Source organism: Squalius cephalus, assembly GCF_949319135.1.
Source record: "Squalius cephalus genome assembly, chromosome: 16".
Taxonomy (NCBI): domain Eukaryota; kingdom Metazoa; phylum Chordata; class Actinopteri; order Cypriniformes; family Leuciscidae; genus Squalius; species Squalius cephalus.
In genome coordinates this window covers 6,279,855-6,299,471 of record NC_137137.1, presented here as the reverse complement: position 1 = coordinate 6,299,471, position 19,617 = coordinate 6,279,855, and the positions used below count along the sequence as shown (strand labels likewise).

Here is a 19,617-nt window from a genome sequence, read left to right as displayed (position 1 = left end):
AATAGCAGCCAAGCACACATGAAGATTTACATGGGCTCGGAAATGTAATGAAGTGAGTCTGGGATGTGTAATATAATTGTTTAAATTATATTAATATTTTTTGGGGCTTAACATTCTTCAAATTGGTCACAAAAATGTAATTAAATATTTTCTTCACATTTTGCACAACACAACATAACATAACACAATTAAAAAATTATATAATAAAACATTTTTTTTTTTGTACATAAATTCTTCAAATAGATCAAATTAAATAGTACAGGGCATAATAAAATATGAATACATTTTTGTAGCCAAAAATTCTTCAAATAGATCAAATTAAATACGACTGAGCAAAGTATTTCATTACATTTCAATAATATAATATAATATAATATAATATAATATAATATAATATAATATAATATAATATAATATAATATAATATAATATAATATAATATAATAAAACTGTCAGGGACCAATCAAGCTCAGTCCCATCCACCACTCAGCGATCACTCTCTCCAGACTACTAATCACCCACACCTGTTCACCATCAGCAATCTCATCACCAGCACTACAAAACACTCACCAACACCTCAGTCCTTGTCAAGCTTCCAAAGGGGACAGACCATGATCCATTGTCTCCTGAGTCTCTGATGCATCCAGATTTCCGAGAAGTAACGTATACTTACCTGTGAAGCACTAACCTCTGTATCATTGTTCCGCTGTCTCCAGATATCCTGCTTGATTCCATGTTACCTGTTATCCCGCATCCTCCCGAGCTTCCTGTGTTTCCTCCGAACTTGTTTGCTAGCGACTGCATCTGAAAGTGAAAAGACAAGTATCAATGAACTGTGACTGCTTGATATAAACTAACCTGAAGAGAACATGCTCACCTGTTGTCTGCCCCACACCGAGTGATCTTCACCGAATCTGCACCTGAACTCACTGAATATTCACCTTGCACTCTTGCACTTACTTGAATAAAGCTGTGTTTGGATTCACTTACCTCTGTCTCCGTGCCTGTATCCTGACTATAACATAACATAACATAACATAACATAACATAACATAACATAACATAACATAACATAACATAACATAACATAACATAACATAACATAACATAACATAACATAACATAACATAACATAACATAACATAACATAACATAACATAACATAACATATACCAAAACTTATTAACTGATTTGTAAAGCGGTATGTACATGGTGGAAATCAACTTTTGAGCAATTTTGTAGTTATTTTTTAACATCTTGCCTTAATTGCTTTTTCAAACAGGACTCACCTGCTTCTGCCTCCATTATAATATTGAAAATGCAATACAGCAAAAGTTCTTCTCTTGAGGAAGTAAATGTTCTAAAGAAAAATACACAATATTTATTATCGCAAAAACAACCTTGTAAATAAATTTTCCACTTCTGATGCATATACCTGCTGATTCCACAGCCACCTCCAAAACAGCACAACAGGTTTCTGTGTCTTTGTTTTAAATTGAATTGTTGTTATCAGAAGGTCTGGTTGTAGGCACCTCTTGTTTACTTTCCTATAATGGTTTTAAGGCCTGAAGCGGCGCACTGACTGCATTGCTTTCCGGAATCTGCTGGAACAACAGATTTTAGATGAAGGTTTTTCCACAAACAATAACAACAACAACAAAAAACCTTCAAATGAATTGGTAGTTTAGCAACTCAAACATTATAAACACAATGTTCCACCTATGAGGAAAACCATGAATACAACAGTAGCCAAAATGATTTCTGTGTGAGACCACACACATTTGTGCTAATGCATTTCAGGTAAAACTGTTTCCACTCTCTCTCCCTCCGCGTCTATTTCCTTACATCTTTATGTTTTAAACGTTACAAAACAAACTGATCCAGATCCACACTCCTACACAACGTGGAGCATCCAACGTCGGCCCTGCACCAATGTTCTGTGTGATCCTGTGGTATTTCTATTCCAACGTGGCCACTGAAATAGCATCGAGGGTCTTTGTAGGGGAAACAAGAGCTAGCTGCCTCCAGACGACATCAAACCCACATTTCATCTTCTCTAGATTTCACCTCGAATGAAAAACATATGCAGCTGAAAATATGCAACGCAGAAATGCTAATGCTGCTTGCAATCTGTTACTGCTCTGAGCAACAGTTATCATTGGTGATAAATGCTGCTGGTGATTAGCAAGTCCAAAGCATAAGACCAAGCTTCTATTCTATAATGTAATAATCTTTTTTATATATCTATATTTTCAGTGTGACAAAGAAAAATTGGAACTGAAAAAAGCAATGAAATGGACATGAATAAAACCTGATGATTGTGTGCTATGATCTGAGATATTCCAAAAAAACATCTTGTGCTTCAATGGAAGCAAGGAAATCTTATTTCCCATTATCAATATCAAAATTTTGTACTTCGAATTTTCACTCTTGAAAATAAAGGTTCAAAAAGGGGGGTTTCACAGAGATGCCATAGCAGAAATGGTTTTTGGTTCCCCAAAGAATCTTTCAGTGATCAGTTCTTAAAAGAAGCGTTTTTCTTAGTGTGAAGAACATTTTAATAATCTAAAAGTTTTCCACTACAAAGAACCTTTTGAGCAATGGAAAAGTTCAGTGGATGTCCAATGTTCAGTGGATGTTCTTCATGAAATCATCAATGCCAATAAAGAACATTTATTTTTAAGAGTCTATAAACATAAACTTGAATATAAATATTTAAAAATCCAAAACTTTGGAAGCCAAACGTTTTTTGATATTTTTAATCCCAGATTTTCAATGTTTTTTTTTAAACCCCACTATTTGCTGCATACAAAATGTAAAACACGGTAGAAATTCTAACCGTAGCCTACCCCATCACAGAAAACTGTGTGCATGTTTACATTTTCAAAAAACATCACTTAGCATGATTTATAAGCACTTTTCCTCATGGGGACCAAAAAAAGGACAAGATTTTGGATATTGCCATCTTTCTGGGGACATTCTGTCCGCATAAGGTCCCACATTTACCTCATTTCATAAGTACCTAACTCTCTCAAAGTGAGACCAATGAATCATGAAATCAGTTTCACCCTATTGACATTCCTGGTTTTATCATGAACAATTCATCAGAAAAAAAAAACTTAATAGCTGTCTCTACCTCTGATTAAACTTTCCTGTTCAGCTGATGAATGTGTACTAATAGACAGAGCTACACTATCCTTCAAAAGTTTTTGGGGTGGTAAGATTTTTTATGTTTTTAAAAAATGCTCTCCAAGGCTGCATTAATTTGATTAAAAGTGCAGTGACAACATAAATATTGTGAAATATTATTACAATTTAAAATAACTGTTTTCTATTTTAATATATTTTAAAATGTAATTTATTCCTGTGATCAAATCTGAATTTTCAGCATCATTACTCCAGCCTTCAGTGTCACATGATCCTTCAGAAATCATTCTATAATATGATGATTTGCTGCTCAAGAAACATTTCTTATTATCAATGTTGAAAACAGTTGCGTTGCTTCATATTTTTGTGGAAACTGTGATACTTTTTTTTTTTCAGGATTCTTTGATGAATAGAAAGTTCAAAACAGAACAGGGTTTATTGAAAATATATGTATTCTGTAACATTATAAATATCTATACGGTCACTTTTGATCAAATGAATGTCTTTTGCTGAATAAAAGTATTACTTTCTTTAAAAAGAAAAAAAATTCTTACTGACCCCAAACTTTTGTACGCTTGTGTATTTAGACAACATTGTATCACACACTCACATACAGATCATCTCTCTTTTGGTATGGAAACCCCACTTTTCAAGATTTTTTAATACATAATTTGTATTAAAATAAAAATATATTCTATCCTCAAACTGAAATCCAGCCTTAAAACAGCTCTAAAGTTCACACACAATCATGTAGCACCAAGTGCTGATGTCTCTGAAACATTATGAAAAAGCAATAAAACATTTTGCACAAGTGATTTTAATATTTGTGCTGGTGAGATTAACGCAACAATTGGACTCTTAACTGAGTCACTGAATACTTTAAAAAATTGTCTGTCACTGCTTCCCGGAGAGAAAAATGGGTTTTAACTTTCAACTTCCTGTGAACCCAACTAAACAGAGAGTGGATATTAGGAAAAGGAAGACATGAATAACGTGTTGGCTAAAAAGCGCTGGAGAGGAGCTCAAAGATACAGCAACAATAGCTAATCACATGTGACATTAATAACTTTTTAACCTCAATATCAATACGCATTGTCGACCAAGTTCACTTAACTGTCCATTTTACTACATTTTCACATGCATCCAGAACTTTAAGCATACTGTTTAAATTATCATCATGGTCTCTAATAGTCATTCAATCTGCACTAAAACTTTCCCACAAAAGTTTAAAAGTATATTTGATCCTTTTTCACACTGGGTGGAAGGGGAGATTCTGTCATGATAAAAGGTAAATCAAGGTTTCAAAGGTGTCAAATCAAAGGTTTATTGCTGCTCATCTGTGGAAAAGGGAACAAAGTAACTAGAGGAACATTTTGGAGCAAACATTTATCATGAGACTGGAAACAATGAACAAAAGACAAGAGTAGATTCAATACACACACCCGTGTTGGGTTTCAATGTTTTATAGGGACGTTCCATAGACATCATGATTTTTATAGGCTACTGTACAAACTGTATTTTCTAAACCCCTAAACCTACCCATTAGAGAAAACTTTCTGCATTTTTACATTTTCAAAAAACATCACTTAGTATGATTTATAAGCCGTTTTACTCTTGGGGACAAAAAAAGTCAAAGCAAGGAAAAGGATTTCAGATTTTTGTAGGAAATTTTGTACTCATAACATAGGTGAACCACACACTTACAGTATATATGTGGTTTACAGAGACTCTCCAGGCGTAATGGTTTTTATACAGTACAAATTATTTTTATACTGTACAAACCTCTAAGTCCAATTCATAAATTTCATTGAAAGTCTTTGGGTTGTGCTGGAGGAGACTTTACAGAGTGCTGGACTCTTGCACTGTCAATACAAGAACTTGACCAAAAACCTCTTGATGAAAATAAATGTTGTGATGTTATTTCCATCAAGGGGTGCATAAATAAAAAAAACATTTCAATTTAAAGCGTTAGTTCACTAGCCTGGCTAACGTCAGACCTCTTTCTCATTGCGACAGAAATTCGACGAGGAAGAAGACGAAATAAACTTGCGTAGAACACCATCTAAGGCTGCATCGAAAGGTAACTTCGCGTCTGATGCCATGTTGGATCCATAGATATAAACAAACTGCTTCGGTGTGTCGCATAGACGTCGTCATCGTCTTGCTTCTCCCTCCCCGTTCTGTGATTGGTTCCTTTTTGAGGGGAAAATCTGGTCCATGGTGTCCAGGCTGCCTAGCAGCGTGAATAAAATCGCGCTGTGCGCAAGGCAGCATGGAGAAACCCAGGCTATTAGTTCACCCAAAAATTCTGTCATTAATTACTCCTCACGTCGTTCCAAACCCAAAAATATGAAGATATTTTTGATGAAATCCGAGAGCTTTCTGAACCAGACATAGGCATTTGCAATATCATTGCAACTTTCAAGGCCCAGAAAGGTAGTAAAGACATCATCAAAATAGACCATGTGACTACAGCGGTTCAAATGTAATGTTATGAAGTGAAGAGAATACTTTTTGTGTGCAAATAAAGTAAAATGACTTTATTCAACAATCTCTTCTCTTCCACATCATTCCCCTACGCCGTTCACGTTGTAAACACAGTGCAGCGCTTCCAGGTTCTACGCCAGAATGCCGGCTACGCCTGGAAGCGCTGCACTGTGTTTAAAACATGAACGGCAGGAGAATGACATTGAAGAGAAGAGATTGTTGAATAAAATCATTATTTTTGGTCTTTATACCTTAAAAGTTGCTATGACGTTGCTGCCTATGGTTGGTTCAGAAACCTCTCGGATTTCATCAAAAATATCTTAATTTGTGTTCCAAAGATGAACGAAGATCTTACGGGTTTGGAACGACATGAGGATGAGTAATTAATGACATTTTTGGGTGAACTAACCCTTTAAACATCATAACATGTCACGTGTGGTCTCAGCGCTGATCCCAGAAGACACAAACAGTCTATTTTTCTCTCTCTTAAACATGTGCGCGCACACACACACACACACACACACACACACACACACACACACACACACACACACACACACACACACACACACACACACAGACTGGTCTCTGTGGATACCCCCAAAGTAAACGGTTTGGTCTCAGCGTCTAACACACACAGACAGCCTTAAAATTGTTTAGTGCTGCTCATGGAAGGAGTTCAAGCGTGCTCTGATCTGCAGAGAAAAGCACATACTGTCCTCGCTTCACCTACAGATCATCATGCACGATACTAACAGAGGAAGAATCACCCACGTGTTTGCCATCGTGTGCTGCTAGTGGTTTTGCTCAAATTATACTTTGTAAATGTAAAAAAATTGTGGGAAGATTCTCACAAAACCCCCAAAAAATGAAAAAAAGAAAAAATGAAAAAAAATGAAAAAATTCTGCTTTCTTTAGGATCATTACCCTATTGCAAAGAAAAAATATAATTATTCCAAATATTTGAAATAATTAGTAAATATATAATATTATTAATTGCAATAAATTACTTTATTCATATTATTAAAATAAATAATTTTAACATTTGTTTGCATTGTGAATTCAACAACAGCACATTACCCTAATGCAAAGAACAATAATGATAAGCTAAATTTGTAAATATATAATATTAATAAAGTAATTAATATAAATTAATTTTAACACATATAGCCTACATATATATAATATATTTACAAATGATTCAGTATTATATATTTTTCTTCTTTCATTAATTTAATTTCATTAATCACACTTGTCACAAGGCAAACAATTGTTAATAGCCTATTGTTGTTAATATTATTAATAATATTTTTGTTTTAGCGTCTTTCATTTATGCTGATTTGAGAAAATAACTAACTATTACAGTATTTTACTGTAATACAGTAGAAATACAGAATTACAGTGGTAAGAACCCAAAGAGAATACTCAAGAAACATAGCAATTAATATATATATATATATACATATACATATACAGGTGCTGGTCATAAAATTAGAATATCATCAAAAAGTTGATTTATTTCAGTAATTCTGTTAAAAAAGTGAAACTTGTATATTATATAGACTCATTACATGCAAAGTGAGATATCTCAAGCCTTTATTTGTTATAATTTTGATGATTATGGCTTACAGTTTATGAAAACCACAAAATCAAAATCTCAGAAAATTAGAATATTACATGAAATCAGACAGTAATTACACCGTAATCCCATGGTCATTGAACCAGGTTTTGGTTATTTTGCCAGTGTGGGCCGGTGCAAATCCTGCTGGAAAATGAAGTCAGCATCTCCATAAAGCTTGTCTGCTGAAGGAAGCATGAAGTGCTCTGGAAATGTCCTGGTGGACGGCTGCGTTGAGTGGACAGCACAGTGGACCAACACCAGCCGATGACATGGCTCCCCAAACCAACACAGACTGTGGAAACTTCACACTGGACTTCAAGCATCTTGGATCGTGTGCCTCTCCATTCTTCCTCCAGACTCTGGGACCTTGGTTTCAAAATGAGATGCAAAATTTGCTCTCATCAGAAAAGAGGACTTTGGTCCACTGTGCTTTATTAAATCCAGAGTCAACGCAGCCGTCTACCAGGACATGTTCAGAGCACTTCATGCTTCCTTCATTTTCCAGCAGGATTTGCACCTGCCCACACTGCCAAAAGAACCAAAACCTGCAATGACCATGGGATTACGGTGTAATTACTGTGTGATTTCATGTAATATTCTAATTTTCTGAGATTTTGATTTTGTGGTTTTCATAAACTGTAAGCCATAATCATCAACATTATAACAAATAAAGGCTTGAGATATCTCACTTTGCATGTAATGAGTCTATATAATATACAAGTTTCACTTTTTTAACGGAATTACTGAAATAAATCAACTTTTTGATGATATTCTAATTTTATGACCAGCACCTGTATATATATATATATATATACTGTATATATATATATATATATATATATATATATATATATATATATATATATATATATATATATATATATATATATATATATATATATATATATATATAAATATAAATGCCCTGATTCATAGCACGACTGCCATTAAAATAACGTCATAAAAGGAAATAAAGAATAATAGACAATTAATAATAATAATTCTACATGAAAAGTCATTCATAACGGTAATTTATAACAGTAATTAAATGCACACAACAATGCTATATTCTTGAACAGGCAGCATTCAATCTCCACCATGATGTAAAAATATAGGCTAAAAAGGGTTTTCATGGTGTGTGTTATTAACTTTGTTGTCTGAAGCCCTGGGACAGACGTTTCATGTTTGGAGTGATTCACAGTACAGAAACAGACACAGTTCTTGCATAATGCAGTCCAATAATCTCATGCATTTGCCGTGTTGTTGTTTGCAGTGAACGCTCCCCTGAGTGACACCTCAACATCGCTCTGTACCAGGAGAATTTACAAACATCCATCTTTTGGACAAAGATTAACGCTGAATCTGTACCACCACAGCTGAAGGATCTACCCTCAACACAGTCAGGCCTGTCACGTCAGAGCATCCAAACCATTCCCCCTAAAAACTGTAGGCCAGTCTGGAGAGCAGAGCAGATATAAGACGCAGCGCAGAGCTTGTGTAGAATTGTCAGATTGTCAGGCGGTGGAGCGAGCGAGAGAACGCTCGGCTGTCTCTGTCGTTTTCACTAATGCAGCTTCACCCTGACAGCGGAAGGAATGTTCCCCGGCTCACGGCCAACTCAAAGCGCAGGTAGCACGGAGCAAAACATCAATTTTTCATTGGAATGTTTTCCCAGGAAGCCAGAAGATGCTCTTTAAAAAATCTGCCCCTGCCGGGAAATCGTGCATTTTGCGAGTGGCCTGCGCGGACAGAATAAAATTTGAATACAAATTGATTTTGTTTTCGGACAGACAGCAGTTCTGAGGGTAGATAAAAAGTGTGATAAAAGACAGAGGTTGGTCTCAGAGCAATTTTCATCCACTATAAATGCACTCGGACTAGCTTTCAGACGTCGTCTCATATTTAGCTAAAGCTGTTAGCCTGGAACCTCGGCACTTATGGTGAACGTCGCGCTCGTCGCTCTCGAACGAGCGCTCCTGGGAGCGTCCTGCGGTGTGATACATTGCTGCTTTCCAACGGCTGCCTTTGAGATACTGTTTTAGGTAAAGCTTTGGCTCTGTTAGAGCAATGCCGATAAGAGATGGCTATCACGCCGCTCTCTGTGAATGATGAATACACACCATCAGAACCTCACATGTACTCGGTTCTCCAAGCTCTGCGCACACAAGCCAAAGCCCTAACCACACACATCAAACCCTCCTCCAAATATTGTTCATCTCAATCCAGTATAAAGCAGATTATCACCCCGGTGCCTAGAGCTTTGGAGAACTGTGGGGGAAAAAAAGGCATCTATTGCCAGAACTACTGTAAAAAACATTTTAGGTTAAACGAATTTAACTTCAAAAGTATATACATTGTATCAATGACTGAAATAATGTTAATAGGCTAGCAACCTACTGAAGTATAGTACTAAAATCTGTTTTGTACCTTTATAATACACTGACAAACATCAAAAACACAACTGGTAATGAGAAAGCCACATGTTCACTTCATAGGTTGATCCCAAGAAAAACTCTGAACATCATCTGGGACGGGATGTGCTTGTCTAATCAATCACAGTGTTTGGTGCCACTAGTGGCATGTCACCATTACATTTTAATCTAATCTAATCTAATCTATTTTTTAAAATTATATTAATATTTTTTGGGCCTAAATGTCTTCATAGGTCAAATAATTGAAATATACTTTTAGGAACTTTTTTCTTACATTTTGTAATGTAATGAAATATAAATTATTAAATTTATATTAATATTTTTTGGGCCTAACATTCTTCAAGTATAGGTCAAATAAATTACTGTAAATCAATCAATTTTTTGTACAATATATCCAGTAGCCTATAATGAAATGTAATCTGAAGTGTCACACGGAATTCTGCGAATGGCAAATTATGTTTTTTCACTGTAATAAATATAAGATGACGTTCTTTTTCTCTTCCATAAACTGTACATTTAACATGTCCTGTTAGATTTATTAGTTTTTCACCATATATGGGGAACTTGGCATTATAAAAAATTGTATTGTAGCATGTTTACAGTCTTTTTACCATTTAAAATCATTTAACTTTAGACGGTGTATTTACCAACTCTCTCATTAACTTGCATTCCGCTCATGTGTTGCTCTCTGGGGAACGCTGCCTCATCGGGAAGAGACAGAAACTGTGTCTTCCACTTTTGAGAAGTGCTACCTGTACAGACTTTGGTTTCGCAATAGTTTTCGAGGCACCCTTCCCCTTTGTCTGCTTTCTGGGCTCGTGCTTCTTTTGTTCTGGAAAGTTCTTTGCATTCACATCGGGCTTGTGAGTGATAGCACTGCGAGACGCCCTCGGTTGCAACAGACCCGAACATGTCCCTGGAACGACAGCGAGGAGTGATTAGCGACTACCGTGTGATTTTTATGCTTTCCTGAGACTTTTATTCTACTGTTTTATTTTTCCTTTCTATTATTCCAAGCTTAACGGTCTTAAAAAAAACTAAATCGAGTTGCAGAGAAATGAAAAAGGAGTCTATGATCAAATCTCACCATTATCCTGCACTGACAGGGCGAATACCAGCTCACAAAATGAATAGTGTGGGGTTGCTAAGCAACGTGCAGATTCTGACGATAACCAGTAACCACGTACTGTAACATGAAGAGAGAACCTGAAGTCTGATCACATGACTGTGACCGAGCACAAAATCATAAAGTGCTGCTATCGACTACTAAATTACGTTGACAGGAGCCTTACGACGGATTTTAAATAATCGTGTTTGTCAGTAAGGTTTTGCTCGCTGGATGCCGCATACTGATTGGCCACTTAAAGCAGCTGGAAATTACATAGAGCAGAAACCACAAAAGGAGCATTGTGAGGGAGAATTCAGTTTACGGTCTAATAGGTCAGAATCATTATTTTGGCCTTTTTGCCACTTGGTGGAAGATTTGAAGTTGCGAGCCAGATTCAAACTTTTGGCACCAACGCTCAATGTAGGCTATCAGAGGGTGGCTGTGATTTTGGTAATTGGTCCTGTCAAACTGCAAAAACTGCGTTCCTACCAATCGTGAATATTTTGTGTGTATGTTTTGAACAGGAATGGGTTTGTTAACACTTTACAATAAGGTTCAATATAAAATATAATGTATATTTTATTAAATATTTCTAATATATGAACATTATTAAAATTATATTCATATTTTTGTTCAATTAGGTTCAATATAACAATGTAATATGATATAAATTTGTACAATTATATTTATATTTTTGGGCCCTAACATTCTTCAAATAAGTCAAATAATTTAAATCTTCAGCATTTTTTACATTATTTAAAGGGATAGTTTACCCCAAAAATGAAACTTCTGTATGGAACACGCAAAAAAAGATAAACTGACAATATTATCTCTGTCAATATAAAAAGTCATTGGGTGTGCTGGGCAAAGTTACTTTTAAAAGTAATTAGTTACAATATTGCATTACTCCCTAAAGAAGTAACTAATTGCATAAGTTACTTTTTATAGAAAGTAATGCATTATGTTACTTTTACATTTTTTTCACACCAGTTTTTTTTTTTTTTTTTTTTTGTTGATTGTTTTTGAATAGCACTTTTTATTTATTTATATTTTTGGCAAATGTAACGGCTCTTTCACAAAAAAAAGGTGTTACTTTACTCTCTAGTTGAAAAAAGTAATCCAGCGTTACTTGTAATGCGTTACCACCAACACTGGCTGTTTGAACCAGTACGTTCTTCAAAATATTGAGTAAATTATGCCAGAATGTGCAATTCTGAGTGAACTATAGGCCTTTAATGCATCAAAATGTTTACAGCCTTTATTAATCTAGATAATGTTAAAGCAGATCTCGGGGGGCCATTGACTACCATATATTTTTTCCCCTACTAGTCAATGGAGCCAGAGATCTCTTTGGTTACCAACATTCTTCAAAATATCTTCCATTGTGTTCAGCAGAAAAAGACATTCATATAGGTTTAGAACAACTTGAGGGTGTAAACATCCACTAACGTAACGGAGTAAACAAAAAAGAAATTGCACTAAGAGCCTGTTGCCTGTTCGTGCATATCTCAGAGTTTGACTCGTGCATGCATGAATCATTTTGCGACTCCAGTCTCTGATTCATGTTTTCATTCATGCGTCTAGCGTTTTGGCTGCTACAAAATAGATTTATCATACAGTATTCATCCACTACCAGCTTTAGCACAGCTCACTGAATTCTGAGAGTGCAAAACTGTACCATTAGTAAGTTGCTTTCAGAGCCTAGTATCTTCCTAGTAGGGAATCCTGACTGTAAGTAATAAGCATCACAAACCCACAAGCCCAAGTCAATGAGCTGGTACGACTCTCACAGTCCTCAATGACCCAGTGCACAGTAAATACACTGAGTGGGCATGCTATTATGAATATACTGACACAACTGAAAAGTGTAGGCTTTATTATTTATTTTTTTAGTGTAGGCTACTACTAACAAAAGATCACTAAACAAAGATACAAATATTCGATACGAAAAAATATATATACACTACCGTTCAAAAACGTTTTTGAGAAATCGATACTTTTATTAAGCAAGGATGCTTTAAATTGATCAAATAACTAAAGACATTTATGATGTTACAAAAAAGCCTGCATATTAGAATGATTTCTGAAGGATCATGTGACACTGAAGACTGGAGTAATGATGCTGAAAATTCAGCTTTGCATTAAAGGAATAAATTACATTTTAAAATATATTCAAATAGAAAAGAGTTATTTTAAATTGTACTAATATTTCACAATATTACAGTTTTACTGTAGTTTTCATCATCTTGGTGAGCATAAGAGACTTTTTAAACAAAAAAAATCGTATAGATCCCAAACCTTTGAACAGTATATATATATATATATATATATATATATATATATATATATATATATATATATATATATATATATATATATATATATCATCAAAATGGATCTTTGTTCAGATTAGAAGCAACCAAATTAATTCATGTCGGATCTGTTTACAAATAGCAAAATTCCATTGTCATGCAGATCCCACTCAACAGAGCATTACCATTGGATGAGACAACTTTATGGGTAATAGAAAATCACTTTAGAGTGCATTTTTTCTTAATCATAAACGCATATTAATATCATTTAAATTACATATCACATTAGTTCACCCAAATGGTCAGTTTAGCTTTCAGCACAGTGTTAACTGGTTAAAAACAGCTATTTTGATTAACTACAACAAGATAACTATGTTTTTTGACCAGGCACTGTGGAAAGGAAAAATTATTTTGCATAAAACCGACTTCATTTCCATTTGCAAAACAATAAAAGTGAATTATACATTAAGCATTGTGCTTTATGCATTATGGGGGTTCATGTTATATCTTGCATAGGACACCAGAATTGGCACGTCCAAATGCCCAATTTAACCTCCTAGAGCCCAGTACCCGCAAGTAAGGATGCCAGAAGCACCTACTGCTGTCAAACACATAATCAAACCTTTATCAGATCACTGCGGTTATCAGACCTGAGAGTTTGATCACAGAAAGCTCTCTGCTGTAACATTTCAGAGAAATCCTTAAAATGCAATTACTGTCTGTTTCATGCACTTCAAATAGTCAACGTTTTGATCATTAGATGCCTTCCAAAATTCAGAGCAGGAAGAAGAGAGAAAAAGCAGCGAAAAGTGAAAAGTAGAGCGAGAGAGGAAGTAAATAAGTCATATTGTTTTCTCCCTCTGACTAATGCATCTAATGCTCTAGGTGACAGTTTTTGGTTTAACATTTAAATAATTTCCCCATCAAAATTCCATTGGTGACAGAGAAGGAAGGATGATATGTAAATGTGCAATGAAATTTCACCGCAGAGAACGTCCCACGATCGTCCCCGGCGCACACACGCGCAAAACGCCGAGCCACGGCCCACCGACCCGAGTACGTCTCACTGTTTTCCACGCCATAATGGAACCTTTGCTTTCTTTCCATTTACATTTGTTTGAACAGGGCACCTGGCACGGCACAGACATCACTGCACAGCGGGGGAACTATTTGCATTGTAGCTCCATTTGCTCCGATGAATTTTTCAGAAAGATGTGACAACCTCATGCATACTGATATGATGCCTCTGTTTTGCATACAGGCTTCCTGCAAAACATGTCTTAATCTTACGTTAAGGCTAATGCACCTAAATGGACAGTTTGAGAAACTGAAGAGATGAGAGCCAATCGTTCTGAGGAAGACGTAAGACGAGGGCCGAATTAAATAAGTGTCCCCCGTCTCTCGAGGTTACAGCACAAGCTCCTCGGCTCCGGCACTCACTAAATAATGAGACAAGACAAGAACAGTAGAACTAATCTAACTGCTTTAAAGAGTGCGAGGAACTAGACGAGCGAGAGGAGAGGGAGAGGTGAGACGATGCAGGGAGAGAAAGAGCAGATAAGACATAATCAGGCGTGAATACAATCTACAAAACGTACAGATATAATTTGGTATTCCAGCAAGGGCTTCTGCATCAGCAGTGAGGCAAAGCAATCATCATTTGCAGGAGAACGTGCCGAGAGTTCCTTTAGATCACTGCTGCTCAAATGCATCAATCATGATCTCAGACACACAGCAGAAACACGTTTGTGACGCATCTAAGTGAAAAAACAAAAGGTTTCTACTTTTTGAAATTTTACTAATCAGACCACAAAACAAGATGAGAGTTGGATCCGTATGTGCTTTGGATAAGGTTTGCATCATATTTCATGTTTTTGTTGTTGTTTTTTATCGCTCAGAACACAAACAACAGGATGCAATCAGAATCCTAAAAACCACATGGATTCATTTAAACAGATCCAGATTTTTTTTGCTGTTCACACTACAAACAATTTGACATATTTTAGTTGTTCATGGTTTATACAGCACATAAATAAATAAACAAACTAAACTGAATAAATAAATAAATATGCATAAACAAACCAACACTAATTAATAAACGAATAAACATGAATAAATAAATAAATAAAATCTTAACCCTAAATAAAGAAATTGAAACACGGATGAATAAATAAACAAACAAAAAATTACAAATCTGGTTGGATGAATCCAACGGCTCTGGATGAATCTAAACAGATCCAAGTCACATTGTTTGGATCAGGATTGTAGAAGTCAGATTTCATGTGTTGTTCTTCTGTTCAGATGATAAACAACTCAATGGATTTGAATCTGATACATATTGATTCATCCATGTGATCTGCATCTACAAGTTTGCTTGGCTAGCAGTGCTTGTGTTCCAATAGTACTCAACAAGCCAGGCTGAGGCCATCACAAATTCAATAATTGTATTTACATATAAAAAATAAATGAAATTATACTACTGTGGAAACTACAAAGGTTTTATAATTTCCATTTTGGTTTAACTTCAACCATACCACTCTCTCTCTCTCTCTCAAAAACCCCGCCCTCTAAAGACATGTCAGCCAATCCGACGTCAGCAAATCAAAGAATTAAAAATAATTGACAGGCAGAGATGCAAGGTGTACTAAAAACACTTAAAGCAGCTTTAATACACAATATCATGCCAACAGAGACGTTTGATAATAATAATAATAATAGTAATAATAAAAATAATGTGTCGGTAGAGAGACGGAAGTACTGATGTTTAACATGTTTAGGTGTTCCAGATAATTGACAACAACAGCTGCAATGAATCAGCCAAGCATTTATTTCTCTGTCTATTACAAGTCCAATTGTCTTTAAAGAGCTCACCGCCTCACGGTCTCACAAAACCACCCTGTCTCGACACCCCCATTAAACCGGAAAATAATGACTGAGCACAAATGGACCGAGTTCCATTCGCAACATGAATTGCATCATATCGGTAAATAGAGTGACCCGTCCTAATTAGAGGAGAGAATAACAGGATTGTTACAGTAATCTCGGCCTGTTGCTCTGCGGCGCCACTGTCATCGACTGAGAGCGGAAAAAACAGGAGCGGGAACTCAAGCTAAATCTATTCATTAGCCATAGTCTCCAATGCAATCAATAACACGCCTTTCCAATTACACCGCCCGAGATCCGCAGGAAATTCGTGCTGTATTTAAACGGGTTAGCAGCATGGACTGCCGCGAGAGTTCTCCACTAGACTCCCCTCGAGCCTAACAAACTAGAAACATGGAAACAGCTCTCCCCCCTTACTGGGTTCTTCTTATTTTAATGTGCTCAGAAAATGTGTTTTCATCTCCCTAATTGACCGCAGATTCAATACGGCCTCAGCTGTGATCCAAACACCACTTTTTTTCCTCCCCGGAGCTATAAAAATTCTTTATACGCACTTTAATCAATGTTTTCAGATAGCCTACATCTGTGGGAAATGATCAGGATAATGAAATATAGCGCAGTCGGTTTACTTCAACAGCCCAATCTCGCCACATAGATTGCCACATTCGGCTTAAGGGGCAACAAACTTAAACACCGTATTCTGTTTACAAATCCCTCAATAAGCGACTATTCAAAAGTCAGCGTGCATGCTGAATAAGAACACTAAAGTGCACACTTCAGGCAGGGTGTATTCGTCACATGGCACGACTCCACAACCATTTTGCCAGAACACAAGAAAACATTGGAATATTGGCTTGCAGATGCCACTTGGATTGATAGATACTGATGTTACAAATTGTTTCGGCAATTGAAATAAAGCAAACGTAAAATAAAATATAAACTTAAAAAGGTAAACGCAAATTAGAAATGTTACCTTTGTTTGCAGATGCCACTCAGAATGATAGCCAACGATCAGTGTTATTGTTAACTAAAACTATATAAAAAATATGAATTGTATCATGCACATGATTTAGTAAATCGAGGAAATGTATTGTCATATCGTGCACTGCACATGATTTAGAAAAATGAGGGAGTGAATTATATTGTGCACACGATTTAGTAAATCGAGGGAACGAATAATAGGCTATCGTGGACACGATTTAGGAAAACGTGAGAACAAATTATATGCACAATTTAGTAAATCGAGGGAACGAATCATTGTATCATGGATATGATTTATAAAAACGAGGGAACGAATTATATCGTGCACACTATTTAGTAAAACGAGGGAACAAATTATTATATTGTGCACACCATTTTGTAAATCGAGGGAATGAATTATATCATGCACATTATATATGTGCAGGGCTCTGAATGAAATAAAGCTGAAATAAAAACAAACATTAGATGAAAAAAACAAACATATATGCAAATTAGAAATGCTGCCTTGGCAACTAAATTAAATAAATAAGTTGAAGTACTATGAAATAAAATGAATTAATTATTGCAGATGCCACTTGGATTCATAGTTAATGATCAATGTTGTTATTATTAAAGGGTTAGTTCACCCAAAAATGAAAATTCTGTCATGAATTACTCCTCATGTCATTCCAAAACCCCGTAAGACCTTCATTCATCTTCGGAACACAAATTAAGCTATTTTTGATGAAATCCGAGACCTTTCTGATCCCTCCATAGGCAACAATGTCATTACAACTTTCAAGGCCCAGAAAGGTAGTCAAGACATCGTTAAAATAGTCCATGTGACTCCAGCGGTTCAACCAAAAAGTTATGAAATACGTTTTGTGCGCAAAAATATATAAAAAAGTTTTCAGTCATTGAAATTAATCTGAAATAACATAAAATATATACATTAGATGAAAAAATTTCACTTAAAAAAAAAAAAAACTAAAATACAAATTTTAAAATGTTACCATGGCAACTAAAGTTGTGTCCCAAATATGTACTCAACTGTGTAATGTATGAATTTTATAAGGTTATTTTGTAATTCAACGTTGGAGTCTGAAAGCCCCGCCCCTCTGCAACAGTCAAGTGCATGAAGTATCCAACATTCCATGCTTCTTTTTTTCGGTTAATTAAGTGCATCATCCAGGGATTTAAAGTGCACTTTTTTTATTTGTAGTTTTCAGTAAACACACTTCTCACAGTATATATATATACTACAAAACGACACAGAATAGTGCATACGGTAAGTATGTATATTGGGATGCACCAAAATCTAATTCAAAATATTAATGAATACTTCAATCATATAAAACAATATTTAAAAAAAAATACTGGCAATGATAAAATAATAACCAACCAGGACAGAAACGAGACACATAAAAAGTTCATTTCTTCACAGAACCATCACCAGACTACGAACAGCACTCGGAATATTATTCATGTCAGTGCAATCAGTGACGGCCGGTCACCAAGGAAACGGACAACAATTCAAGAAGTGCGTTTTGCATCACCCTGTGTTAGCGTGTCATTTTTCTTACACACACACACACACTCTTTTCCTTTCTGAAACAGTGGCGATAATGCTGTTTACATCATCTCTCAGCAAGACGATCACAGTGGATATATCTGATGTGCCCATGAGCGTGTGCGGTGACAGCCCTATGTGTCTGCGTGTTATAAATAGCCATGTTGTAGCTGGGAGGAAAGGAGTGTAAGCGACGTGAATGTGTGCCATAACAATGCTACTATGATGTCTTCCTGTGGAGACCTGCACGGTGCACCCCTGGCCCCGCCCCCCACCTGCTTTAGCTGGGTAATGAAATATGTCTGCTGTGATGTATGACTGCTGGATAGCTCCAAATCGAAAATTGAATCACACTAACTTAATTTGCGGTCGGGGCAATCAAATTACTTGTTTTGGCCAGAGTATTTCAACCCGTGCTGGCGATGAATTCATCTTGGTGAGAGGCCTGTCAGAGAGAGGCATGTTTGCGGGTACCACCTCCAGCTGTAGAGAGAGCCGTGTGGCCCGGAGGGCAGGAGGATGCTGGCGGCCACCGTACCGAGGTTATTATCCGGCAAGCGGCAGCGAGGAACATCCATAAGCATGCCACCCAAGATCTCCTTGGAACAATATAGAAAAAGCACTGTTATGGATTCTGCACTGCCATATGTTGCAGTGCACTGTAATTCAAAGTTCAATTCAACATTCAAAATTTCTGAATTTCACAGCCTAAACAAATATCCACAAATAATAAAAGTACAATTTTAGAAAAGTGCACCCAATTAGAAAGTGCAACAGAAAAGCATCTGAAGTCAGACTTTCAGTCCTTCTAGACCTCTTAAGTTTCAGGTGTATAAAGGCACATGAACATAGCCTGGCTATGTTACTTCCGCTCAATTTTCACTTTCCTTCAGTACTCCGTCTGGGTTTGCGGTATATTCGTGGGTTTTCTCCGGACAAATTTTTACCGGTCCAATCAGCGAACAGAGGGAGTAGCTGAGAGCGATGATGTTGAGGTTGTGCGCTAGTTTGAGTTGTAGGGTTACGTCATGACCAAATGTTAGCGATTGGTTATCGCAGATCCAGAGTGGCTCTGGGCAGATCCAATAGTTTTAAAC

The 19,617-nt window shown here is 36.2% G+C and overlaps 1 long non-coding RNA gene across 1 annotated transcript; it reads right to left on the bottom strand.

Moving 5' to 3' along the window:
* Window positions 1-1,289: 1,289 nt before the first annotated feature.
* LOC307174325 lies at window positions 1,290-19,114 on the bottom strand. The gene is made up of 3 exons (XR_013823985.1): window positions 18,908-19,114; window positions 1,436-1,601; window positions 1,290-1,360 (listed from the first exon to the last, which is right to left on the bottom strand). It is a non-coding gene; the product is annotated as an uncharacterized lncRNA (long non-coding RNA).
* Between the last annotated feature and the right edge of the window lie 503 nt (window positions 19,115-19,617).